Raw genomic sequence first — 26,637 nt, 5'->3', positions numbered from 1 at the left:
TTAAAAAATGCCCTACAAGGTACAGAATAGCATAAAAATAATCATCTAAAACATTTTTAAAACACACACATATATTTCGAAAACCTAAGGCAGAGTCCAGCATAAATGCCCAATGTAATTAAAAAGCCTGTTTCAGAAGAAGTATCTTCAGATGTTGCCAGAAGGAAAGAGGGAGGGAGCCAGCTTAGCCTCCTGGTGGAGGGCATTCCATACCTGGAGAGCTGCCACAGAGAAAGACTTCTCCCATTCTCAAACAAACATGCCTGAGTGGACAGTGAGACTAAGAAGCTGAGAAGCCTCCTATAGGGAGATATGTTCCTTCAGATAGCTCGAACCAAAGGCACATAAGGCTTTATAGGTCATACACCTTTTGAATAAAGCCTGTAAACTGACTGGCACTCAGAGAAGCTGCAGTAAGGGGGGAGTTATATTAACTGTGCAAATGCACTCCTTGGCCACCACTGTGACTGGAGCATCAAGATTTGGAATACAATCAAACAATGACCCTAATTTTTCAGGAGATTTACAACCCCATCCTTGATCAGGGATTCAAAACAATGGATTTTCTCTCCTCCCTCTATGTTGCAATGAGGCTTAAAGCTCCCACACCCACCCACACATTTTGCTGTAGTGTAGAAGGGCATAGAGGAGTAAACTTTCCCTTTCGCTGTAACCTCTTCTTGGTAAGCCTGTCTTTCCTACTATAACATGTATAGGCCCCGCAATGATACAACAGGGATTTTTAAAAGAATCTTTAGTGGATTAATACATTTAGTGGATTAATACATTAACTTTCTTCTCCAGCCCTGGAACCTTCTCCTTCATTGCCACAGAGTTTACAAGATTGGCACCATATTCATCAGCACCAGATGAATAAGGCTAAAATCCTAAATGAATGGGTCCTGCTATAATTTGAGGACAGAACTGTTCATGACTGGGTGGGGAAAATTACTGTTATACAAATGTACTTGAGTTAGGCTTCAAAGAATGACAAACAAATAATTAAAATGTCATGATATACATATCAGTCCCAGAAGCAGTGCATTTACTCCTTTATGCCTTTATTGGTAACTGATGAAGAACAGCATGGTCTATTAATACTGGAATATAACATTCCTTTGTGTTTACTATGGGGCATACATTCCCAAAATAAGTATGTGGAGTCCCACCTCCATTTGTTGCAAAATTTTCCTCTGTTAGTTTTAGATACTGAGGTTCAACTGAACTGCATTTTTGTGATGGAAAGCTGGGGGTGGAGGAGATGAGGAATTTGTTCAGATATGGTAGCTTAAACCACTATATAATGTCTTTCAAGATAAGTTGTAGAAAGCTATTATGTTACCTAACTACTTTTATCAGAATGAGAAAAAAATCCTGAAGCCAGCCAGTTTGAGCCATCAACAACAATGCTGATCTTAAAAAAATAAAAATAAAAGGTTCTTGGTACCAGGTAAGACACTGAATTACTTTTTCTCTCCTTTATTACTGCCGTGAAAACACTGGATCACAGATTCTACTTAACCTTACAGTTGTTTGCAAAAAAAGAGGTTACTTACCTGTAACTTTGGTTCTTCGAGTGGTACTCTGTGAATTCACACTAATGGGTTAATCTGCGCTTGCGCAGAAGGTCTCGGAACATTCTAGAGCTTAAAGTAACACTTTTGGCTCCGCCCCCCCAGGACCTCATGGTCCGCCCGCCCTAACAGCCATTCAGTTCCCCAAATTCCGCTGCTGCTCTAAAGGCGAGACAGCCGTGACGGAAAGTGGGGAGGACGGGCGGGCCGTGTGAATTCACAGAGTACCACTCGAAGAACCAAAGTTACAGGTAAGTAACCTCTTTTTCTTCTTCGTGGACTCTGTGAAATCACACTAATGGGTGACTAGCAAGCTTACCTCTGAAAGGAGGAGGGAAACGTCACGGCAGCACAGCCGACAGGACAGCCCGGCCAAACCTCGCATCCTCCTTGGCTCGCAGGTCGAGTCTGTAGTGGGATGCAAACGTGGAGGGCGTGGACCACGTGGCGGCTTTACAAACGTCCTGTAGTGGGACTCCACGGAGAAAGGCCGTAGAGGCCGCAACAGCCCTAGTAGAATGGGCATGAACAGATGCCGGTAGAGGCTTCTTAGCCAGTTCATAGGCCAGACGGATGACCTGAACTATCCATCTGGAGACAGTTTGCGGAGACACTTCCCGACCCCTATGGGGCTGCTGATAAGAGACAAACAGGCGCTTGGAGAGAGGGAACGAGGAAGTCCTTTGAACGTAGAAGGCTAACGCCCGACGAACGTCGAGAAGATGGAGGGATTTCTCAACCGGAGAGGTAGGTTGGGGAAAGAAGGTTGGCAGGACTATGGGCTGCTTGACATGAAAGTCTGTGGTGACTTTGGGCAGAAAGGACACGTCAGGGTACAAGACCACCTTGTCGCGGAAAAATTGCAAGAAAGGTGGGTCGGTCCTCAGGGCAGCCAATTCAGAGGCCCTTCTGGCTGACGTAATAGCTACCAAGAAAACCACTTTGAGGGTAAGGAGGCGCTCCGAAACCGTAGCAAGCGGCTCAAAGGGTGGTTTTGAAAGACAGTTTAAGACTGTATGGAGGGACCACTGAGGAATAGGATTAATTGTAGGTGGACGAAGGCGTACAACCCCTCGAAGAAAACGTTTGATCTTCGCGTGTCTAAATAACAGAGCACTGTCCGCCTCTGGTGGTTGATGGGCTATGATAGCGGAGAGGTACACCTTCAAGGTGGAATGAGACAGGTTCATCTGGAAAAGGTAAGCCAGAAACTGTAACACAGTATGGAGCGTAGTGGGCGACGCGGGCAGTTGATGAGAAGAGGTGAACTTCAGGAAAGCCTTCCACTTGCTCCCGTACAGGGTGTCAGTGGACGGCTTACGACAATGGGAGAGGACGTGGGCTACCGTGGGACTATCCTCCAGGCGGTGAGGTGGAGTGATTGCACGTCCGGGTGGTAAGTTGTCCCTTCGTTCTGGGTCAGCAGATGCGGAAGGTAAGGTAGCCTGACGTACTCCGTCGCCCTCGAGATGAGCCTCGCGAACCACGGTTGGCGCGGCCAAAACGGAGCAATCAGAATGGCATTCGCATTGTCGTCGCAGACTTTCACCAGTGTCCTCAGTAGGAGGGGAAACGGTGGAAACATGTAGAGAAGATGGTGGCTCCACGTCACCATCAGAGCATCGCCCTGCGAATTCAGGCCGTGACCGCCCCTGGAGAAGAAGATGGGGCATTTGGAGTTGAGGTGAGTGGCGAAAACATCCACCACAGGGGTTCCCCATCGCTGGCAGAGTGTTAGGAACACCGCATGGTCCAGCACCCATTCGTGCATGGTAACAGCAGTCCTGCTGAGCCGATCCGCAAGTATGTTGTCGTGAGTGGAAATGTATACAGCGGATGGAAAGACATGATGTTGGAGACACCACTCCCATAGCTGGACAGCAAGATACAGGAGGGAGAAGGAGTGGGTACCGCCCTGCTTGTTGACATACGCGACAGCCGTCGTGTTGTCCGAAACAACCTGAAGGGCTGTGCCCCTGATGATGGGTAAGAACGCCCGGCAGGCCTTGAAGATGGCGAGAAGCTCCCGATTGTTGATGTGGAGAGCAAGCTCCTTTGGAGACCACCGGTCGTGGACTTGCAGGCCGCAACAATGGGCACCCCAGCCGATGTCGCTGGCATCCGTCGTGATGCGAGTTTGTAGGGCAATGGGGGCGAAAGGGCGTCCCATGAACAGATTGTCCGGGTTGATCCACCACTTCAACTGCTCTGACAATTCCCTGGACACCAAGAGTCTCTTTTTGGGGAAGTCCCAGAGGGGGTTGAAGAGTGACAGGAGCCACACCTGCAGCGAACGAAGCTTCAGTCTCGCGTGAGGGATGACCGAAGTGGTGGAGGCCATAAGGCCCAGTAGCCTCTGAGCAGTGTGAGCGGTGACATGATGGAGAGGGCGGAATTTCTCGATGAGAACAGCCATCTTCTGCGCTCTTTCTAAAGGGAGGAGTGCTCGGCCGGTCCGAGCATCGAGGGTGGCGCCTATGTAGGAAGCAACAGGCGAGGGAACAAGGACGGACTTCTTGTAGTTCACCTGCAGTCCGAGAGTTTTGAGGAGGCGGAGCACTGTAAGGGTGTGACGCTCGGCCTGAAGCCTGGAGTGAGCAACCAGTAGCCAGTCGTCGATGTATGGGAAGACGGCTATGCCCCTTGTTCTCAGGAAGGCCGCCACCGGGGCCATACACTTCGTAAAGACTCTGGGCGCGGTGGAAAGTCCAAAAGGCAGAGCGGAGAATTCGTAACATCTTGACCCCAGCGAGAAGCGCAGGAAGCGACGATGGTCGTGCCTGATATTTATGTGGAAGTAGGCGTCGCTGAGGTCTATGACGACGAACCAGTCGCCCTGTCGCAAGAGAGGCAGAATCCTTTCCAAGGTCACCATCCGGAAACGACGATAGGCAATGAATTTGTTGAGACGCCTGAGGTCCAAAATAGGACGGAAAGAGTCGTCCCGCTTCGTCACCAGAAAATATCTGGAGAAAAAACCAGGATCGGCAGGATTTGGAAACACCCTGGTTATTGCATGCTTGTGTAACAGGGTGGCTACTTCTTGCTTTAGAGGGTCGGATGGGGGGGTAAGAACTAGACGGGGAGGAGGCGTCTCCAAAAATTCTATCGCGTAACCGCGAGCGATGATAGAAAGGACCCATTTGTCTGAAGTGATGGTAAGCCAACTGGAGAGGAAAGGGGACAAGCGGGTGGCGTAGGAAGGAGAGAAAATGGCCGTAGAGCAGTCAAAGGCCCTGTTTATTCTTACGGTCGACCTTTTTGAAGGTGGCACGTGTCCTGTGTCGTTGGTCATGTCTAGTGGTGTAGCCGGAAGAAGGAGAATACCTTTGCTTGTAGGGATAGGATTTCCCTGGCTGCATAGCCGGGGGAAAGGATGGGCGCTTCCAAGGGTAGCGTTGTTTGTAGAACGGTTGAGCAGCATAGGATCTGGCAGCCTTTTTAGCTTCATGGAGGCCCTTCAGGATCTCGTCCGTCTTGGGATCAAAAAGACCCGAGCCGTCAAAGGGAAGGTCAAGGATACGGGCCTTGGAGTCCTCAGGAATAGCTGCGGACTTGAGCCACGCCTGTCGCCTCATGGCAATACCCGTCATTAAATTACGGGATGCAGCATCCAAGATGTGACGAACCGTGACCCGTTCCTGACGAATGAGCTGTGATGCCTCCTGGTGAAGAGAGAGGCCTCTCGGTTGCAGCTCATCAGGTGCAGCCTGTAGGGATGGTAGAGCTAAATCCCATAAGTGTTGGTGGTACGCCGCCATAGCGGCAACATAGTTGGCAGCTCGCACGATTAGAGACGAGAAGGCATATGAACGGCGACCAAATATGTCCATTTTCCTCCCATCCTTATTATTGGGGGATGCGGCTGATGCAGGCCGAAACTTAGACTGGGCGACGTCGACAATAAGGGAATTGGGAGCAGGGTGTTTTACCAGGAAATCCAGTTCAGATCCCTGAATCCGGTATAAGTTCTCGACCCGTCTGGACATTTGAGGGGTAGAACAAGGTTTGTCCCAAGGTTGCTTTAGGGTGCGCAACAGTGAAGGAATGAATGCTAGACGCATGGGTAGGTTCTGATCCTCATCAATATCGCCGTATACCTTGTCGGGGACCGCTTCAGGCGGGCGTTCGACAGGGAGTTCCAAAGCGGAGGCTATTCTATGTATCAGTTGGGAATAGCTAGGGAAGTCGGCCGCAGGAGAAACCGGGTTCTTATCAATGATGGCAGAGTCCGGAGTGTTATCATTAGGAGCCGAAGTATCCGAAAAAGAGCATTCGGAGGAGGAGTCCTCGGGATAATCAGAAGGGAGGGGCGGGGGGAGCGGGAGTTCCGGCATGGGAAAAACGGGGGCCGGTATCGACTTGTCTCTGCGTTTAGAGCGCTTCTTGCCCCTCGGTCCGGTGTCGGTACCGTGCTCGGTACCGTGTCCTGTACCGTGCCCGGTATCGGGATCGGTATCGGTATCGGGGAGATCCAATTGAAAAGAGTCCGAGTCAGAGGAAACGTGGCGGCGCTTCTTCTTTCGCGGTTTCGGCGGTACCGTGTCGCGATGCCGCTTCGGTTTAGGTGGCGGTGCGTCGGTACCGAGAGGCGCGGTACCGATTCCGGTATCGGTGGTGGTACGACGTGGTATACCGGTCGGTATGGTCTGTTGCTCTGCCTTCCGTGAGGAGGGTCCTCGCGGTATCGGCTTAGAACCCTTGACTCCGATATCGTGAGGGGACGGTACCGAGTGGGCGTGTCGTCGTCTACCCCTATCGGTATCGCGGGTCGACGGTACCGACGGTACCGAAGAGACGGAGGAGACCGACGAGGAGGATGAGGAGTCGGATGAGGAACTCCGCGTAGCGAGGCTGTAAAGGAGCCGCGGGTCATAGAGCTTTTGCATCTGTTTCCGCCATTTTCTCAAATAGCTCTTGGAAAGCTTGAGCGGAACGGTTTTGTCTTCCATAGCCTCCTGCCTCTTACGTTTCTTGGGGCGAGAATGTCGAGCCCCGTGGGGGGAGACCTTCGGTCCCGAGGGGCTCGGAGACCGGGAATCTCTAGAGGCTGTTTCCAAATGCTTCGTCTTGGCTCTCTTCTTCCTAGGGGATGGGAAGAAGGGTGTATCCGGCGTATCGGTCGGTAGTGGCAAGGATGGTGGAGAAGAAGCTACCGACGACGCTTGGGAGTGAATCTCAATAGGAGATTGCGGAGTAAGAGCAGGCAAGGAAGGCGACGGTTGGAGCTGAGGCGTGGCCGCCGGAGACGGCGGGGGAGGAATGGCGGCCGTGGCCTGGCTCTTAGGAGGCTTAGATTTTTTAGAAACCTTCTGGGTAGACGTAGCTGACTTGCCATTAGCCCTAGTTTTAGGGCCAGGTGCAGGAGCTGAATCTGCAGGCGCAGAGGACGCTGCCATAGCAGGTGCGGTGAGGGATTTCTCCCAGAGCGCTGCCCTGAGACGTTGCTCTCGAAGCCTTAAGCCTTGCCGGGTAAAACGTTCACAATGGCGACAAGTCTGGGGGATATGGGACTCCCCAAGACAAAATAAACAGTAACGATGGCCGTCTGTGGAAGGGATCTTTTTAGAACAGGCGGCACAGCTTTTAAAAGTAACTTTAGGTGAAGATGGTGCCTTGGAGGCCATAAAAGAGAAAAAGGCGGGAAAACAGTCCAAGAAATAAGGGGGGGGAAAAAAGGGGTAGGGGAGCGAGGGGAGCCCTCAAAAACAGTCCAAAAACTCCCCTAATAATAAAATGAAGTAAGTACTTCCCTTGAAGCAAGAATGCGGAGTCCAAAACTCAGGAATCTTCAGATCTTTCCAATCTTTCACGGAGCTCTAGCTAGGAGACCTAACTGCAGCAGCGGAAAAAATGGAACTGAATGGCTGTTAGGGCGGGCGGACCATGAGGTCCTGGGGGGGGCGGAGCCAAAAGTGTTACTTTAAGCTCTAGAATGTTCCGAGACCTTCTGCGCAAGCGCAGATTAACCCATTAGTGTGATTTCACAGAGTCCACGAAGAAGAACCTTTGAAGGCAAAGCAAGCTTTGTCTGGTGAAGGCCACGTTGAAACAAATTTCTTTGAAATTTCTGACATTCTGGAACACGGCTGGCTGTTTCACCATGATACTTAGGTATGGGACAGGCATGGAAAATTCATGCTGGATATGAATATGAATATGGTTGTTGATCTGACTGTAATTTATATTCTGTCCCGCTTCCTTATTTACCTCTCCTTTATTGCACTGCAGTCTTTTTTTCTGGCTGAGGTGTCCCCTCTGATCCAAGTGCCCATCAATTGTGGATTCAAAGAGGGCAACAGAAGAATACATCTATGGTAAGACCGGAGTTGCAGTTAAGATTGAAGGGTAATTATATCCAGCTGCATTAAAAGAGCCCTCTCAACTCTTATTACTACTGAAATGCCCTCTTATAACCTCTGCTCACTATAATGGAGATCCTTTAGTAGGTTAGGTAGTTTCTGATGATCAACTGTGTTGTTTGGACATGGTCAAACAGTGTGCTGAATCTATAAAATTAAATTAGAATCTGGCAGGCATTGAACTGAGATATAGATTGAAGGTTCACATATTCTCTGCTTCTGGAAGAAATACAGTAAGTGGAAGCTACTAAGTGTATGAGTATAATGGTATGTGGAACTGTAAGATAGTTGGATAACTGGAAGTATGGGTGTTTGCATGTTTGTGTGTGTATGTATTTGCGCTTGATAAAGAGCGGAAAGTGAATTGAACAAGCTCCATTTGATTGCATTTTTAGCTTTTTCAGAATTAATCAGCACCCCTAAATAATGTATGTAGGCCTGACTTGCGATGCTACATATCCTGGACAGAGGCACTGCCACATACTTTACATTATAAGCTTCTACATATACCTGGATGGAACAGCATTCATTTGTGCACATAAAAGGGATGGTGCTGAATCTCAGACTAGTTATGCAGGAAGACTGTCCTCCTCAATAATGACAAAGTGTGGATACGAGCACAGAGGACACGCTACCGAGTTTATCAGAGCATTTCCTCAGTTTGTGGCAGTCGCATATTCGGGGGACTGGTTAAACCTCCTTAATGTTGAAGACAGCTCCCTAAGCTTTGCCATGAAAAAAACTGGTGAGCTCAACCTCCAGATTCAAAAGCAGTAGATCCCAAAATACTAGCAGCCAGGGGAGGACGACAGCAGAGGAAGATTATTCTAATGGTGGGAGTTCCAAATGTTTCTCTTGGCAGTTGCAGAAAATGGGATCATGGAATAGGTAAACTGCAGTTTGACTCGGAATGGTAATTTTTATCTTCCTACTGAATCGGTATATTCAGCACTACACCTGATCTTGCCACATGGAGTCAAAGTGAGCAGCTGCCAATATGAAAAATTTCCCCTGAGTGTTTCTGGGAAATGAGGATGCCTAGAATGATCCTTTTCAACTTCTTAGCACTCTTCTGTGGAGTGTTCTATTGGTTATTACAACCATGTGTAAGTACTTGAGAATGACTGCAATACACAAGGACACTTTCTGACATCCTACCGAAGCTGAAAGCTTAGCACCCAGAAATGAACACAGAGGCAACATTCTGCTCTAAATATAGACAGATCCTTACCTGTAACTGCAGTGCTTCTAATAGTCACTTGTGAAGTAACACAAATGGGTCTGCACAAAGCTTCAGTTGGAATCTTCTAGAGCTAAGTATCTTTCAGCAACAAACCTGCCCTTATCCTTGCATTCTGCATGTCCAGGAAGACCCTAACAGATTTCTCTCAGTTTTGGGCACTTCCAGTGCTAAGAAAGAACTGTGTAATAAACTGGGAAGGAGGGTAGACTGTGTGAATTTACAGATGACCACTTAAAAGAAAAAGAGGTTACTTACCTGTAACCATAATGAGTGGTCCTCTGTGAATTCACACATATGGGTATTGTCTGCGCCTGTGCTGACTCTCTCGGAAGATTCTAGAGCTAAAAGTAACAATTTGATGGTGTGATCCTCCATGAGGTATATGCTCCTCCCACCCACCATCTTCCCCAGTTCCTCAATTTTATCCGCCGGGTATGAAGGAAAGAATTAATTAAATAATTACATAGTTAACCCGTGACGGATAGAGGGGAAGGATGGGTGGGTTGTGTGAATTCACAGAGGACCACTCAAAGAACTATGGTTACAGATAAGTAACCGCTTTTTCTTTTTCATGGCCTCTGTGAATGCACACATATGGGTGACTAGCAAGCTGCACTTACCAGTTGGTGGGTCGTCACAGTAAGAAGGATGACAGGACAGCTCTGCTGAATGCAGCATCTTGCCGTGCTCTGACGTCGAGCTGGTAGTGCTTGACAAACGTGGATGGTGTGGACCACGTAGCGGCACGACAGATGTCAGGAACCTCGGTGCCACGCTGAAAGGCAGTAGAGGTGGACAGCGTCCTGGTGGAATGAGCTGTCAAATGTTCTGGAGGGGATTTCCCCGACAAGCTGTAAGCAAGGGAGACAGTCTGTACAATCCAACGTGCTATGGATTGAGAGGAGGCTAAGGCCCCTTTGTTTGGGCCGTGGAAGCATAGCAAGAGTTTATTGGACTTTCTAAAAGTCTTTGTCCTTTCAATGTAGAAAGCCAGGGCATGTCTGACATCGAGATTATGGAGCATATGTTCTAGGGCAACAAAGGGGACTTGAAGAAGCAGGGTAGTATAATGGGTTGGTTGAGGTGGAAGTCGGAGACCACCTTCGGGAGAAAGGAAACGTCAAAATAAAGAGTCACTATATTAGGGTTAAAATGGATAAAGGGAGGATCGGCTCGAAGAGCAGCAAGTTCACTAGCCTGTTTGGCTGATGTGATTGCAACAAGGAAGGCCGATTTAAGAGTCAGGAATTTGAGGTCGATGGACGTCATGGGCTTGAACGGAGGCCGCATCAAGGCATTAAGAACCAGCTGCTGTGACCACTGGCGGGTGATGTCACGTTCCCAGGGGTTACAACAGCCGAGGTCCGATAAGTCAGTCCAAAGTCAGGAATACTAGGAATGCAAAGCTGATATCCAATTACCAAACCAACTCACAGAACGTAGTCCAAGGTCAGAGTCCAGAGTCAAACACACAACGTAGTCCAAAGTCCGAGTCCAGAGTCAGGAGTTCAGGAAACATGGTTCAAGGTTGTAGGAGTGTGGATGCAAGTCAGAGGTTTTGACTTGTTGCTTCCATGAAATTCTAGCTCAATGGTTCTTAACCTTGGGTTACTCAGGAGTTTTGGACTGCAACTCCCAGAAGCCTTCACCACCAGCTGTCCTGACTGGGGTTTCTGGGAGTTGCAGTTCAAAAGCATCCGAGTAACAAAGGTTAAGAACCACTGTTCTAGCTGACTAGGAGCTGTTTTTATAGTAAAACAGCCCCTTGAGCTGCTGGAAACCTTTCCATTCTGTCAATACTCAGGGCTAGTTGAACGGATGTTTCTGTGGACAGCCTTCAAACGATCCTCTGACCTTTTTGCCATAAGTCTTCCCCGAAGCCTGGCCCGAAGCTTGTCTGCTGGGGAAGGAGAATCTGGAGGCGATTCAGGTGTTTCTGATTGCTCAGCATTCTCCTCAGCCTCAGTTAACCCTTCTGGTTCCAGGTCTTCAGCTGCACTCATGACAGGTGATACGCTGTTGAGGAGGGCAAATGTTGTTAAGCCCGTTGAGGAACTTCTTGACAGTTGGGTGAGAAAACAACTTGAAGGAGAGTCGTCGGGCTGGTCAGCCATAATGGCTGAAAGATAGACCTTTAATGTGGACTGAGAAAGGCCAAAACTGAAGAGATGGAGGAGATAGGCGAGCAGAGCCTTCAGGTAAACAGGTATAGCAGGTAATTTATTTATTTATTTATTTATTTGATTTATATCCCGCCTATCTGGACCCGTGGCCCACTCTAGGCCGCTAAGTGATTGTCCCGAGCATACTTTAAGAAAGACTTCCATTTGTTTTCGTATAGGAGGGTAGTGGAAGGTTTTCGGGCTCGAAGAAGAACCTGCATCACATCGGGAGTATCCTCCATGCCGCAAGACTGAGGGAGGCGACGTCTAGGTGAAGAACGAGGCCGTGGTCGAGCGAGAGGAGATCTGGGCAGAGAGGAAGGCGGAGCATGTCCAACGACATCGAGACCAGATGAGTGAACCATGACTGGCGGGGCCAGTACGGGGCTATCAGGATGGCGTTGGCCCCGTCCTGTCGGAGACGAATGATCACCCACTGGATGAGAGGCAGAGGGGGAAGTACATATAGGAGATCTTGAGACCAGTCCATCAGGAACGCATCTCCCAGAGAGTTGCTGTCCTGACCCGCTCTGGAGCAGAACAGGGGACATTTCTTGTTGTCATCGGCTGCAAAGAGGTCTATTGAGGGCATGCCCCATCGTCGGCACAGCTGCTGGAATATGACATCGTTCAGAGTCCATTCGTGTGTTCTCGTCAGTAGCCGACTGATCCGATCTGCCAAAGTGTTGTCGTCTGTGGAAATGTGGACGGCATTAGGGAAAACATGGTGGGAATAGCACCACTCCCAGAGGTCGACCGCTAGGTAGAGCAGGGAAGGGGAATGGGTACCCCCTTGCTTATTGACATAAAAAAGTGCAGTGGTGTTGTCTGTTGCCAACTGCACCACTTGTCCTCGAATGAGGGAAGGAAGGCGTGGAATGCTTTGATGATTGCCAACAGTTCTAGATCGTTAATGTGAAGTGGCAGCTCCTGTTTGGACCAGAGTCCGTGAACTTTGCGCTGGAGGCAATGAGCACCCCACTCTGTGGGGCTGGCGCCGGTTGTGACCTGTATGGAAGGTCTTAGAGGCGAGAAGAGCCTGCCGATGAGAAGTTTGTCTGGACGAGTCCACCAGTCGAGCTGGGAGGCTAGCTCTGGTGTCACCAGTAACAGGGCCGACGGAGGGTCTGTAAGCGGATTGAACAGGGAAAGAAACCATGCCTGCAGGGATCACATTTTGAGCCTGGCGTGTTGGACGATGGCCGTTGTCGATGCCATGAGCCCCAGGAGGTATTGGGCGTGATGTGCAGAAACGGAATGATGTGTTTGAAAAAGGCGGACAGCTTTTCGAATTTTCCTGATTCTGTCTAGAGGCAGGAAAGCTCTTGCATGAAGGGAGTCCACCTCCATGCCTATGAACTTGGCTGTTTGTTTTGGGGTCAAGTGTGACTTTTCGATCTTGAGACCGAGACTGGAGAGCATATGGAGGGTTACGTCCCGTGCTTTTATGGCATTGTGGTACGATGTTGCCACTATCAACCAGTCGTTGATGTAGGGATAAATGTTTACTCCCTGCAGTCTGAGGAAGGCACCTACCAGTGCCAGACACTTGGTGAAAGTCCGTGGGGCGGTGGAGAGCCCAAAGGTGAGGGCGTGAAATTAGAAGGCAGTGCTGTTGAAATGAAACCGGAGGAATTTTTGGTGGTCCGGGTGAATGGATATGTGGAAATAGGCATCCTTCAGGTCGATAATTATGAACCAGTCTCCCTGGGAAAGCAAAGGGATAATAAAGTCCAGTGTAAGCATGTGTAAGAATTTGCGGGGAGATATGAAATGGTTGAGATGGGTAAGATCAATGATGGGGCGGAGGCCTCCATCTTTCTTAGGAACAGTAAAGTATTTTGAGTAGAAACCATTGAGGGAGTCCAAAGTAGGGACTGGAAAAATGGCATGTTTTTGGAGAAGTTTGGTGACCTCGTCATGCAAAGCAGAAGAGTAGGGGGTGTATCGAATGAACCCCAACGGAGGTAGTTTGGAGAACTCTGTGAGGTAGCCAGAAGCTATAATGGATAGAACCCATTTGTCTGAGGTAATGGATCACCAACAATGGAAAAATGGGGCCAGTCTGGTACAGTTCACTGGGCAGAGAGGGATATCAGACAAGGTAGGCATAGGTAGTTGTCAATATTGCTTACCCTTTCGTTGTCCTTTTCAAAAGGATTGGCATTGGTGAGGCAGGGTTTGAGGTCGGTACGATGCCATCAGAGGCTGAGGGGCAGGTAGGGACCTGTCAGCTTGATGGGGGCGATATTGTCTATAAGGCTGGAACCTTTGATTTTGATATTGTTTAGGATGATACTGACCTGAACGGTAGAAGGGCCGTTGATAGGCGGAAGACGGCTGGGCAGAATAAGAGCGCGCAGTCTTACGCTTCTTATGGAAGTCTTCCATGGTGTCATCAGTTGTGGATTTGAACAGGCCGGCACCGTCAAAAGTCAAGTCCTCAATTCTCGACTTGGTGTCATCAGAGATTGTGGAGGATTTAAGCCAGGCATGGAGTTGAACAGAAATAGAGGTGACTAGAGTTTTAGAAGCGGCCTCAGCGGAGGATTGCGCCGCAATCCTCTGATACTTGGCGAGAGAAATAGCCTGTGAATGGATATTGATGAGGTCGGATCTCATGGGTTCAGGAGATGATTCAATGAAAGGAAGGACTTGATTCCAAAGATGACGCTGAAAAGCGCCCATAGTTGCTTGATAACTGATGCTTCTGAATAAGAAGGCTTGAAGAGAGTAAATCCGTTTGGCCATCGTGTCGACTTTCCTGCCGTCCTTATTGGCAAGGGTAGGTTTGGACTTAGCCTGAGATCGAGCTTGACTAGACTCGATGATGATAGAATTAGGCACTGGATGTTTGTTAAGGAATTCGGCATCGGCACCATGGGTCCTATAGAGGCCATCGGTGCGGCAAGAGATCTGCATGATTGAAAGGGGTTTTCTGCAAGTGTCCTTGATAAGTTGAAGGATAGACTTGTTAAAGGGGAGACTCAAAGGAACGGGATGCTCCTGGTTAATGTCATCGAACACCGGGTCGGCATCAGCGGACGGGGGTTGTTCAGTGTAGAGATTTAGGGCTTGTGCCATCTGAAAGATGAGAGTTGAATAGGAGAAGTCATCCGAGGAGGATGAAGCATGGCTGCCCCTCGTATCTGGGATAGGAGGGGGAAGGTCGGGCTCATGGGAGGACTGAGAGTGTTTCGCCTCCGAAGATGCAGGGGAGCCTGGAGAAGAAGGGTAGTCGGATGGGCCAAAGCCTTCCATCGGGGGAGCTTGATGCCCTTGGGGTGGCAAGTCTTCGAAAGGGCTGTGAGATGTTACCGGGTCCGGCATCGAGGGTGCAGGACGCATTGGTAAGGCCTCGTGAACCTTATCTCACATCTGCTTTGATGGAATGAGGGGGCGAACGGGCGGAGCCGAAACTGCCAGAGCCGAGCCAGTCGCACAGAGGCGACCTCCAGATCTGATGCCGAGCTTTCAGCTGCCCACCCTGAGTCAGGGTTGGAATGGGCTGAGGCCGGGCTGGACTGTGGCGCAGCTGTGTTGAGGCCAGTGCTTGGGGTTTGGGGCAGCATCGTGGGGGGGCCCCGCAACATCATGGGCATCATCTCTGTCCGAGGCTAAATCAGGGGCTTCTCTGGACGATTCCTCCAGGACAGGGGAAGGCTGAGGGGGCTCCACTCTGGGAAGTTTGTCCTTTCCGGGCCTCTTAGGGGCAGGTTTAGGTTTTGTCTTCGAGCTGGGATTGTGAGCTCGAGACTTCTGAGAAGAGGACAGCTTGTGCTTACCAGATGATTTTGCTTTTTCAGCAGTGTCCTTAACTGGTAGCACAGAGGTAGAATCAGAGGTAGACTGGCCCGCTGGAAGGGCAGGAGATCTAGCCGCTTCTGAGGACAAAGTAGGAGGATTCATGGCTGTTTGCCAAAGGTAAGACCAAAGTCTTTGGAGCCTCTGTTTAAGTGCCGGCTTAGTTAAATTTTTACAAGCAGGGCACAAATGGGCAGGATGTTCCTCACCCAAACAAAAAAGGCACTGGTTATGACAGTCAGAAAGTGTGATTTTATTTGCACAGGTCGTACACCTTTTAAAAGGAGACGGTGAGGCCATAAGCAAAGAACTAGGGAAGGGGGGGAAAGGGGGAAAAGGGAATAAAAAGACCGCGGGGAGCCAATTAGGCAAACAAAAGACGCAGAGGACCACTAAGTAGGTAATTAAAACAAAAGCTCAAAGGAGCCTAGAAAAATAGCCAAAAGGCAACTAGCGAAGCGCTCAATCTTTCCTGAGAACCATTCAACTCGGCGGAAAAAAGGAACTGGGGAAGATGGTGGGTGGGAGGAGCATATACCTCGTGGAGGATCACACCATAAAATGGTTACTTTTAGCTCTAGAATCTTCCGAGAGAGTCAGCGCAGGTGCCATGACATGTCAAATCATACAGCAGTTTTTAAGATCCTCTGACATTTTTGTCTTTGCTTGTTTTTTTTTTGGTCTAATATGCTTGGATTTGATGGATATCTTGAAGGCTCTGAATGCCCTGAAAGCAGTAAGGACCTACACAATACTGATCAGAGTGGTGTTCTGCCTTGGATGGAGTATGATGAATGAATCTGGTGAATGAAGCAGTGCACGTCCCCAACTCATCCAAGAAGCCTGTACTGCTACCACTACCAATGGCCACAGAAGCCTGAAAGGCAGGCCCGTGTAAGACTGGGATTGGTAAGATAAATTGTTTGAACTGGTTATCAGACCAGTGATTCTAGTTACTATAAACCAGGACTGAAGAGTTCTCATATCTGCACCTGTGCTGACATATGTCTGACTAGCCACTGAACAATGGGCACAGCTGATGAGCCATATGATTGCCAAGAAATGATTTGCTCTGTCCTGTGGCAGGAAAGTATGAACTCCCTCTGGGCTGAAAAGAGTGCCTATGTACTGAATGATGCAAACAGACTGGAATTGTGATTCCTTCCTCCTGATATAAACACCTAAATTGAACAATACAAAATAAAAATTCTCGCAGGGAGACTGATGAGTGTCCATCACTACTCACAGTATTATAGATATATGAGAAAACTGTTATTCTTTGTATGTAAAGATACATTGCTAGCAGGAATATTCACTTTGTGACTACTAGAACAATGGTAGTCAAGCTGAAAGAAAGCATTTGGACCTGCAAATCTTCCGCCCTAAGGCAAATCAAAGGAATGGGTGATTACAAACTCAATAGAGATGTGGAAATTTGTATCTCTTAGGTCTATCACTGCAACCCAATCAAATTTTCTTAATATGTGCAGGATCAAACCTAATTTCACCATCCAACCTTCATGTTGATTCACTGATTTACTCTACTAGAATAAGACAGAGACCACTATCTTTCTTTAGGACGGTGAAGCACCAAGAGTACAATCCTATAAGGTTTTGTTGAGGAGAGATGGTTCAATTCCATCATTTTGCAGAAGAGTGGCATCTTGTCTTGAAGAACATTTGATGAAACCATGCACTGAAACCCATCAACTGGTGCAAAAGAAAAAAAAATCTACGATATACCCATGGCTACAATAGGAAGATCTCCATGAGTAGTGACAATGTGCCAGCTGTTGAGAGCCTTGGCAGTGAGATTGTTCTTGATGAAAAGGGTAAGCTCTTACATCAGGAAGGTAGGTCTTCATGGACACAGATATAAAAGATATTTCTTAACATTTCTTGATAGGGTATTAGAAGAGAATGAGGATAACCCAACTCTGGGATTGTTGTTTTTGGTATTGAATAGAGCAGTAACGTGATATAAGGGACTGTCTTGAAGAGTATACAGTATTGATGTAAAGAGTGTTTCCACTCAGTCTTGAAAGGTTTTGCTTGTCACTAGTGCTGTGTACAAATCGTATATTATTCCAGATATACCACATTTTTCCAAGTATAAAACGACAGTTTTTCCTAAAACAGAGGAAAAATTTAGGGTTGTTTTATACACGGAAGGAAGCAATCATGTGCGCGCTCGGGCACCTCTTGCTGCCGCCTCTGTTGCCCAGTTGCCTTCCAGAGCTCACAGCTTATCCCCTCTGGTGGCCCTGAGACAGCAGCAGCAGGAGGCAGAGGGGAAGGAGCAGTCACATGCGCTCGGGAACCTGTTGCTGCTGCCTTCCCCGCCCACCCAATCACCACCTCCAGCGGGACTTTCAGCCCATGTTGCCACCTTGTCCCCTCCAGTGGTGGAGGCAGGAGGAGGCAGAGGCAGAGGCGCCTCTTCCTGCTGCCGCCACCAGATCACCTCCTCTCACACAATCTCCTTAGGGCAGGGGACAAGGCAGTGACGTGAGCTGGAGGTAAGCCCTGGCAGTCGGCAGTCGCACTGGAGGAGGTAATCAGGCGGGCAGCGGAGACAGCAACAGGAGATGGAAGTGGAGGAGCAGCTGCCCATTAACTGCTCCTCCACCTCCATCAAGGGTCAAAATTAGGGGGTCGTTTTATACATTGGGGGTTGTATACATGATAAATATGGTAAATATTGCACAAAACTTGCTTATTGTTGCAATACTGTATACAATGCACACATACACATATGCACTTCTAGTATGCCTTTTTTCTCTCTTGGTACTTACAACTGCTGTTGCTGATTTCTATTATTTTAGAGCTAGAACTTCCACATGAGATGCAGAATAAACTGCCAGAGCGACGCTGTTATCTATGTTGGGGAGAAAGCGGCTGCTGAAGAAAGCATTTCGTAAGTGTTAGAATAAAATATCTACAGCTTTACAATCCCTTGGAAGAACAAGGAAACATTCTAGCTTCTCCCAGAGGAACTGTTGATGTGCTGCCACTGCTGGTGAATAACTGCTGATACAAATACCCAAAACAACCAGGAAATAAAATCAGCAACCAATTAAATCCAGTTGTCTGCCTCCCATACTGATGAGGCTAGAATATGACTCCTTCTTTCTCTTGACCTGAATGGCTTCAATGATGACAGAGTTTGGGACTGGGTGGCAAAAAAGAAAACTTGCACCATACTCCTGAACTTTATACAAATTTTCTATTCTACAAGAAGCAGGAGGCATTATAGATGGTTTAAACTGACATTGTCTGAGGACAAAAAGATCTGATAGTAGTTTTAGTAGAACTGTTGTCAAAGAAGTATGTGGGCCCTTGTTAACCTTTGGATCTGCGACTGGAGGAGGCAACTCCTTGTCTTCCAAGTGAAGCAACTTAGCCATTCCCAGCATCTGATTGATACAGGAACAAACATCCTCAGATGAAGACAGAGTCTGCCACATCCGGATGTGAGAAAGACGCCAAAGGAGAGGGAAAGTGAAATCTACAAAGTCAGAGAAAGGTTCTTCAGACTCTAGATTTGCAATCTTGTTAATAAATGTCAGTATTGATTTTGTTAGCACTGAATGTCAGAAGAAAGTGAAAGAAGGACTAACAGAAGCAAAGGCAATGTGAAGTCTGGAGATACTAATGCAATCAATGCTGCAATCTGTGCCAATGATGACAAGGATTGTAGAGATGTCTAATAGACTGGTAATGCTCATGTCAAGTACTGACATTATATATTCATGGGTTTTAAAAGCACTGGTGAGAAGTGGCAGTTGTTTCCCAAGGTGGCATCCTGGAAAATATACCAATAGTTCAGAGGTTGGTGGTCTAGCAATGAAGCAGCTGACTGATGTTGGGGAACTTTGCTCAACAGTAACAGTTCAGTACAATATTTTGGCACAAGGGTCTTCTCTGCCATTTCAGTGTTGCATATTGGCTCCGGTATTGCACAAATGATTTGACACTGAAGACTGACAGTACCTAAAAGCTCTTCAGAATGATCTAGCAAACAACCAATAGTATCTGTAATACTGATGGCATTGAGATACCAGATGAAGGTGTATGGCAAGTATCAAGATCCATCTGTCAATATGGAAAATCATACAACGGACACCTGAAATAATGGCCGCATCAATTAGAGGACCTTAGTCTTGATCAACAGTGCTCAACAGTAGCAAACCTACATACTTAATTTTGCAGCCTAGAAGATCAGTCAATTTGGGGTGACCAATAAACCTGTGTGAGCTTGATACTGAGGAGGGGAACAGACTGTGCTATGAGGTGTTAGGTTCCTAAACCCACTCTCAATAAATTGACACAGACTACCTCATCTGAAGATGGTTTATCTCCTTCATTCAGTGATGAGATCACCAATGTCTAAAAGGGCATTCTTTCCCCTACTCACAGGTGATGTACTTTTTGAAGAGTACCAGACATTATAAACAGAAATAGGGAAGAATCTTTAAATCTACTGTTAAAAATGTACAAACACTATGAAGAACAAGAACTATGAAGAAATATGAATAAGTAACCTCCAAAATGTCCTATTATTAATAGCTCCATTTAACTCTTGCAAACATAAGACCATGGTTTTCTTTACTGAATCAATCTCTCTCATATTTCATCTTCTTTTCTTGCTCCCAGCATTATTGCTTTTTCCAGAAAAATCTTGTCTTCCCTTGATGTGACCATACCTTTTGCTTCCTCATTTTTACTTCTAGACAGAGTTCAGGCTTGAGAAAAAAAAGTTCCTTACCAGAAATACACATCAGAATACTCCTTTCAGTGAATGTATAAAAAGGACTTAAGGGAAAACTATTAGGATACGAAAGAAGGTAAGGGTGGAGTTTGCACCAAAAGCTGTTCAGGTCTAGAAGATTCTCTGTACAGGTATAAAGCCCGTTTATACAAGTTACAGAAACCACGAAGCTGCAGCTCTGGAATGCTCTTTATCCACAGTAACACTTATTTGGGCAAATCAGCAGGGCCTTAGTGCTGAGCAGTGCTAAAAGAAATTCCAACTGCTTGGAACTGAGCAGTTTAACTGCTAACAAATCATCAGCTGATGCAATTAATCACATATAATATAATAGGTTCGTATTAAAAACATTTTTAAATGCTTGAAGAACAAAAGAATCTTTAAGGAGCAGAGCATTTCCTTTTATTAGCCACCATGAGTTTTGTTACTGATGACATTTAATACTGTAGCACCCTCTATAGGAAACATCTTATAAATGCAACATACACACAAAAATATACCCAAAAACCTAATGTTTCATATAAAAGCAAGATGGCTAAACAGTCCCCTTTACCCCTCCTTCCAACTGTTCAGACCAACTTATAGACAAATTATAAGAACAAGATGAAAGTTATAGCTTGGCTTAAGTGTTTGGTATAGCAGAGGCATCCCACCGGCAAGAGGCAATGTTTGTTTTGCTTGTTTATCTTCTGAATATCTGCTATGGGGAGGTCGCTGACCTACAAGATGGCTTTCTGGGGACACTCATTCAATCCAACATCTATAATTTTGAAAGGAGACTGTTTACGCCATTTTACTGCTATCCTTCCACAAAGCTGCCTAGATTTGTACAGTATCCCTGCAAAGTATTTGTGTATGTAATGTAGTTAGACTGGAAGCCTGTTCTGAAAAAAGAAGGTTGCACACATGGCAGAAGCCCACAGCAGGCAATTCTAGGTAATTCCAGGTATCTACAAAGTTCTCCTCCACCACTGTATTTCCAGCAAAGCAATTTTCTTCTTGTCAGCTTTCTCCACTGTCCGTTTCACATCAGTACATCGTAACTGGGGATACAATAGGGTGGATGATTGTGGCCTTGATCTCAAGTGACACATCCTTACACATGATGATCTTTTCTAGTTCCTTCATTGCTGCCCTTCTAGGTTTCATTTATATTCTAATTTATTGGCTGCAGTCCATCTGGACTGATGACTGAGCCTAGGTATACAAAATCTTTAGCAATTTCAATGTCTTCATTGAAGTTGTGAATTTCTTCTGTAGTCATGATTCTTGTCTTCTTAATGTTCAGATGCTTTTGCACTTCTTTCATTGGAAGCCATTTCAACTCACTGATGCTTTATGCCAGTAAGATGGTGTCCTCAGCATATCTTAAACTACTGATGCTTCTTTCACCAATTTTCACCTGAATTTCCCCAGCTTTCTATATAGTATGTTCTGCAAACAGACCGAACGGATAAGGAGATAAAATACATCCTTGTCTGAAACATTTGCCTATAGAAAACCATTCTGTGTCCCTATACTGTATTCTGTACTAACAGTAGCTCCTTGTTCATAAGATTATGCATTAGGACAATCAAATGTTGAGGTATACCCATTTCTTTCAAAACCCCTAACCTCATAATCTACTCATCAAGGGCTTTGCTGTCTTCCATAAAAGAGACCAATCTTCTTCTGAAATTCTTTAGTAGCCAATCTATATTTACTAGATGATTTCAAATGCCTCTTCCTTTTCACATCCAGCTTGAATATCAGGCATTTCTTGCTTCTTAGATGGTAAAAATCTTTGCACCATTTTGAGCACTACTACGACTGCATAGGAAATTAGAGAGATGGCCCTATAGTTACTGCACTCTTCGGGACTGGAATGGGACATTGGCTTATCTTTGTGAAAGTCCATTCTGGTCTGTAGAGAAGGAGACATCCAGGAATGGGTTAACCTCTTCCTTGGTCCAGTCCAGGTAGGAGAATCTAGAAGAGCTTAACAGAGAAAATGACAATATTCTTGTCAGACTGATATGTGGAAGCATCTTTGAGATCTATTACTACAAACCAGTCTCCCTTCATCAACAAGGGCAGAATTGTAGACAACATAGCTATCCTGAACTTTTTTGTCTCTACGAAAGAGTTCATGCTTCCTAGAACCAGGACAGGCCTCAAACTTTGGGGACCGTTATATAACAGGAACAGAATCTGTGGTCCTTGAGACGTCAGGCGACAGGCTGTACTGAATACTTTTGCAGCTATGTCCTTCTCTCCCCATCTAAAACCAAAGATAATGGTGTTGTCCTGAGATGTCCTGTTGGAGAGAAACAAATCTTATTGCGTAGCCATGGGCGATGATGGATAAGATCCAACTTTCACTGGTGACGGTGTGCCGGATGTGTATAAATGGCACAAGAGTTAATGTTGGATGATATATGAAAACTTGAATGACAGTACTGATCCCGCCCACAGAGAAGCTAAAACTGATTTTTTACAGGAAGAAGAGGAGAAGCTTCATTGATCTTGTTGATTGTCTGTAGGAGTGAGCTGTGGATGTGCTTGGTGCCTGCTGCTGCTCTGATGGTGACCTGGTGAGTTGATATTAATAATACCTTTTCAGAACAGCCTGTATTGCCTGTGCAGAGAACAGTAGTAATAGTAGGAGAAGAAATCCATTTGCTCAGGCATAGTTCTCTTCCTGAAGAGACTATCCATTTGTTTTGTCATTAAATAAGCTTTCACCATCAAAAGAGAGTTCCACTGTGCTATGAAATTGCCAGTAATTCCAGAAGATCTACACCAGGTGTAACAACTCAGAACTATAGCTGAAGACAAGTTCTTAGCTATGCAGTCTGTGGGGTAGTGGGAAGAGCAGAATGGTGAATGTCCAGTGACTAGCCCTTCTGCTATAAAGTTAACACCACGGTCTTTTTTGTATTCTGAGAGGCTAATAAGTATTTAATTTGAATTGTGGTGCTGGAGGAGACTCTTGAGAGTCCCCTGGACTGCAAAGAGAACAAGCCTATTCATTTTGAAGGAAATCAACCCTGAGTGCTCACTGGAAGGACAGATCCTGAAGCTGAGGCTCCAATACTTTGGCCATCTCATAAGAAGAGAGGACTCCCTGGAAAAGACCCTGATGTTGGGAAAGTGTGAAGGCAAGAGGACAAGGGGACGACAGGGGATGAGATGGTTGGACAGGTCAGTGAAGCGACCAACATGAATCTGACCAAACTCCGGGAGGCAGTGGAAGACAGGAGGGCCTGGCGTGCTCTGGTCCATGGGGTCACGAAGAGCCGGACACGACTAAACGACTGAACACACACACAGAGGCTTCACTGAATGAATGAATTTTTATTTTAATGTGATGCTTTCATAATTGCACTCTAAAACAAACAGTTTACTTATATGCCTGATTTCTTGCACATTTGATCATGAAGGATTTGTTCACCTGAGAGAAAATGGGGTAAGAAATACAATTTCCATGGGATCTAAACATTATTACTATAGCCCAGAAATGGCAAGATTTTAACTTCAACAGACCATTCCTTGCTGTATGAACATTGTTATTGTTGTTTAGTCATTAAGTCATTCTGACTCTTCTTGACCCCATGGACCAGAGCACGCCAGGCCCTCCTGTCTTCCACTACATCCCAGAGTTTGGTCAAATTCATGTTGGTGGCTTTGATGACACTGTCCAACCATCTCATCCTCTGTCGTCCCCTTCTCCTCTTGCCTTCACACTTTCCCAACATCAGGGTCTTTTCCAAGGATTCTTCTCTTCTCATGAGATGGCCAAAGTATTGGGGCCTCAGAATCAGGATCTGTTCTTCCAGTGAACACTCAGGGTTGATTTCCTTCAAAATGGATAGGTTTCTTCTCCTTGCAGTCCAGGGGACTCTCAAAAGAGTCTCCTCCAGCACCAAATTCAAAAGCATCAATTCTTCGACGGTCAACCAAACTCCGGGAGGCAGTGGAAGACAGGAGGGCCTGGCGTGCTCTGGTCCATGGGGTAATGAAGAGTTGGACACGACTTAACAATTAAACAACAACAAGAAGTGTTTAAATTTATCCCAAATAAAAATATGATATTGTGCCATGGTCATATGGTAGTTCACAATCCTGATTCCCAAGGCAGAGTTAATTCCGAGCCCAATGGTGCCCATTTTTCTGCCACCTATATGTTATGGGTATTGTCATGATGCATCCCCAACATCTTGTTTGGAACACTTCAGCAATAATGGAATCGGGCTGTCAGTTTTTGAGAGTTAAATCAGCCCCTTTATCTTGAATTCTGTACAAGTTTTTGACTTCTTGACATTAGGGAGATGGTTGATGGCTTCATGACTATGTGGACAGGGGTGGCAGTATTCTTCTGAACCTTGTCATAAATAGGACTGGACCGTGGGGAGGAGATCCCTGAACCTCTATTTGGAGGGACTTCACATTTCAAAGCATTAGGTCTGAGAAAAATCTGACCTGACCTTAAAAGTTCTTTGAGAATTATGGCAAGTTGTTATCACTGTCTGGTTCATGTGAGTTCTCTATGAAGAAAGGTGATTTTGGTGGTGGTGTTTGTCTTCTGTGTTGGATGAATTTTGCACATCAGTAGTCAGCTCTTCACAGTTATGGACTTCAGTTTTGAATGAGTGACTGTGTCAAGATTGGAAGATGCTGAGCAAGTAGGTAAGTTGTTATTTCAACTTACATACCCATAGTGCTAATACATTCTCTGGGTAGTTTACAGCATAATTATGCAAACAGAATCTTTGCTTCCCAGCAAGCTGGGTACTCAGGTTATCTTTGGCTTTTTATATTTTGTCAGATATCTTTGTCTCAGAAAGATGTGGTCTCTGGGATGGTTCTACAGACCAAGCTCGATGGTGGGATTGTAGTTTGGCAGGCAAGTGTTTGGCAGGCAAGTGTTGAGACTGGAGTAGATGAGTCTGAATCTTGACAGCCTTCTGCTGTTGAGCTGGACTGATCAGATGTTTGTCCTTGGATTGAGATAGCGAAGTTGCTGGAGCAGAGTCTCAAGCTCATGTGGCTTTTAGTACTGATTGTTCTTTGGCAGAAGCTTCACTGAGATTTGCGTCTGCCTTCCTCAACTTCAAGTATCAATGTCGAGGAATCTTGGGTGTTGAGGCTTTGGATCCAGACATGTCAGCTGGTAGTCCCACACTGAGGTCAGTGGAAACTCTGGTATCAGGTTTCTTCAATTCCCAGCAATGGTGATGGAGTGCCTTGATGATGGGCACTTGACTGGAAATTGTTATCCAATGACGAAGTCAACTGGTCACATTTCAGAATGGACTTTGGCTCTTGTGCCTGGTACAGAGATGTTCCTGCATTGACATCTGAAAGCATGGCATCAGGAGGTGAAGTACAGAGCCCTGGTGAGAGGCCTTGTGTCCCATCTTTCGTGCCCTTGGAAAATTAACCTAGGGTAACATAAAGGGCTATTCAGCACCCACATAAAACTGAGGCGGGGCTCCATAAAAGAAAGAGGGTAAAAGCTGTGCCCCATTGGCATCAGTCCATACGGAACAGAGGAAAGCCTGTCCATTTGAACATTCACTGAGATCAATGGCTGTGCAATGTCAGATTCTGGTAACAATGAAGACTGAAAACCAGAAAATAAGGAGAACTTGAGAAATCTGAAAGAAAGGAGCACTGTAAAAGACCAGGAAGAGGAAGAGAGATCTCAGAAAGGGAGACAGAAAGAAGAGAGGCCTGATCTCAGCAACAGAACAGGGGAAGAAAAACTGGGAGGAGCTTGTGGAGCATGACTCTTTACCCAGCAATTGATACACCAGAGAAATGGTAGACACAATCCATCTAGAGAGTGTAGATGGAGCTGCAGAAGGACCTTTGTGTGGCCCATGGAAACACAGGAATAACTTTGGTGATATACGGAAGTCTTTGGTCCTGGATGTATAGTATGTCAGGGCTCTCCGCACATCCAATGAGTGAAGCATACATTCCACATCGGAGGATGGATTGGGGAACAACGTAGGCAAGGTTGAGGTGGAAGCTGGACACAACCTTCGGGAGGAATGACATATCAGGGTAGAGAACCACCTTGTCACAAAAAAACTGCAGGTAAGGGTCATCGTGACGTAATGCGGCCAGTTCACTAGCTCTCCTCGCTGAAGTAATTGCCACGAGGAAGAGAGCTTTGAACAACAGAAGTCTAATGTCTGAAGTGGCCATTAGTTCAAATAGGGGCCTTGTGAGAGCTTGAAGCACCAGCTTTAGAGACCACTGAGGCAAAGGTGATTATAGGTGGACATAGATTCAGAACGCCTTTCAGGAAGGTCTTAATGGTTGGGTGGGGAAAAAGCTGGCCTGACTCAGAGTCTCTAGGCTGGAAAGAGACTATTGCTGATATGTATACTTTTAAGGTAGAAAGGGCTAAACCGTGATCAAACAGGTAACATAGGTACAACAGTAAAATATCAAGCGAGACTGGTAATGGCTGCAGATTTCTGGATTCAGCAAATTGAAGAAAGTTATTCCATTTATAGGAATAAAGATGTTTAGTAGAAGGCTTTCTTGCTTGGCTAAGGACTTCTTGAATTAAGGCAGAATTTTCGAAGCTGTCCGGTGGAGAGAATACAGGTCTGGATGATGAACCCTGCTGGCATCCTGGGTGAGCAGATGTGGGAGCAGAGGTAGACACACAAAGTCCGATGCCATAGCTTTGAGTGTGGTGAACCACGGTTGTCATGGCCACCAT

The 26,637-nt window shown here is 46.5% G+C and overlaps 1 protein-coding gene and 1 long non-coding RNA gene across 8 annotated transcripts in view; one reads left to right on the top strand and one right to left on the bottom strand.

Annotated features, from left to right (window-relative positions):
- BOLL (boule RNA binding protein) overlaps window positions 1-26,637 on the bottom strand; it is a 94,302-nt gene that overhangs the window by 14,995 nt on the left and 52,670 nt on the right. The window lies entirely within an intron of this gene.
- LOC140701912 (uncharacterized) lies at window positions 425-20,254 on the top strand. The gene is made up of 7 exons (XR_013538416.1): window positions 425-1,450; window positions 7,806-7,891; window positions 11,521-12,926; window positions 15,148-15,265; window positions 15,861-16,054; window positions 16,724-16,977; window positions 17,971-20,254. It is a non-coding gene; the product is annotated as an uncharacterized LOC140701912 (long non-coding RNA).

The sequence above is a fragment of the Pogona vitticeps genome, chromosome 1 (assembly GCF_051106095.1).
Source record: "Pogona vitticeps strain Pit_001003342236 chromosome 1, PviZW2.1, whole genome shotgun sequence".
Classification (NCBI taxonomy): Eukaryota; Metazoa; Chordata; class Lepidosauria; order Squamata; family Agamidae; genus Pogona; species Pogona vitticeps.
The sequence above is the reverse complement of the archived record's forward strand: the minus strand, read 5'-3'. Positions and strand labels throughout refer to the sequence as shown.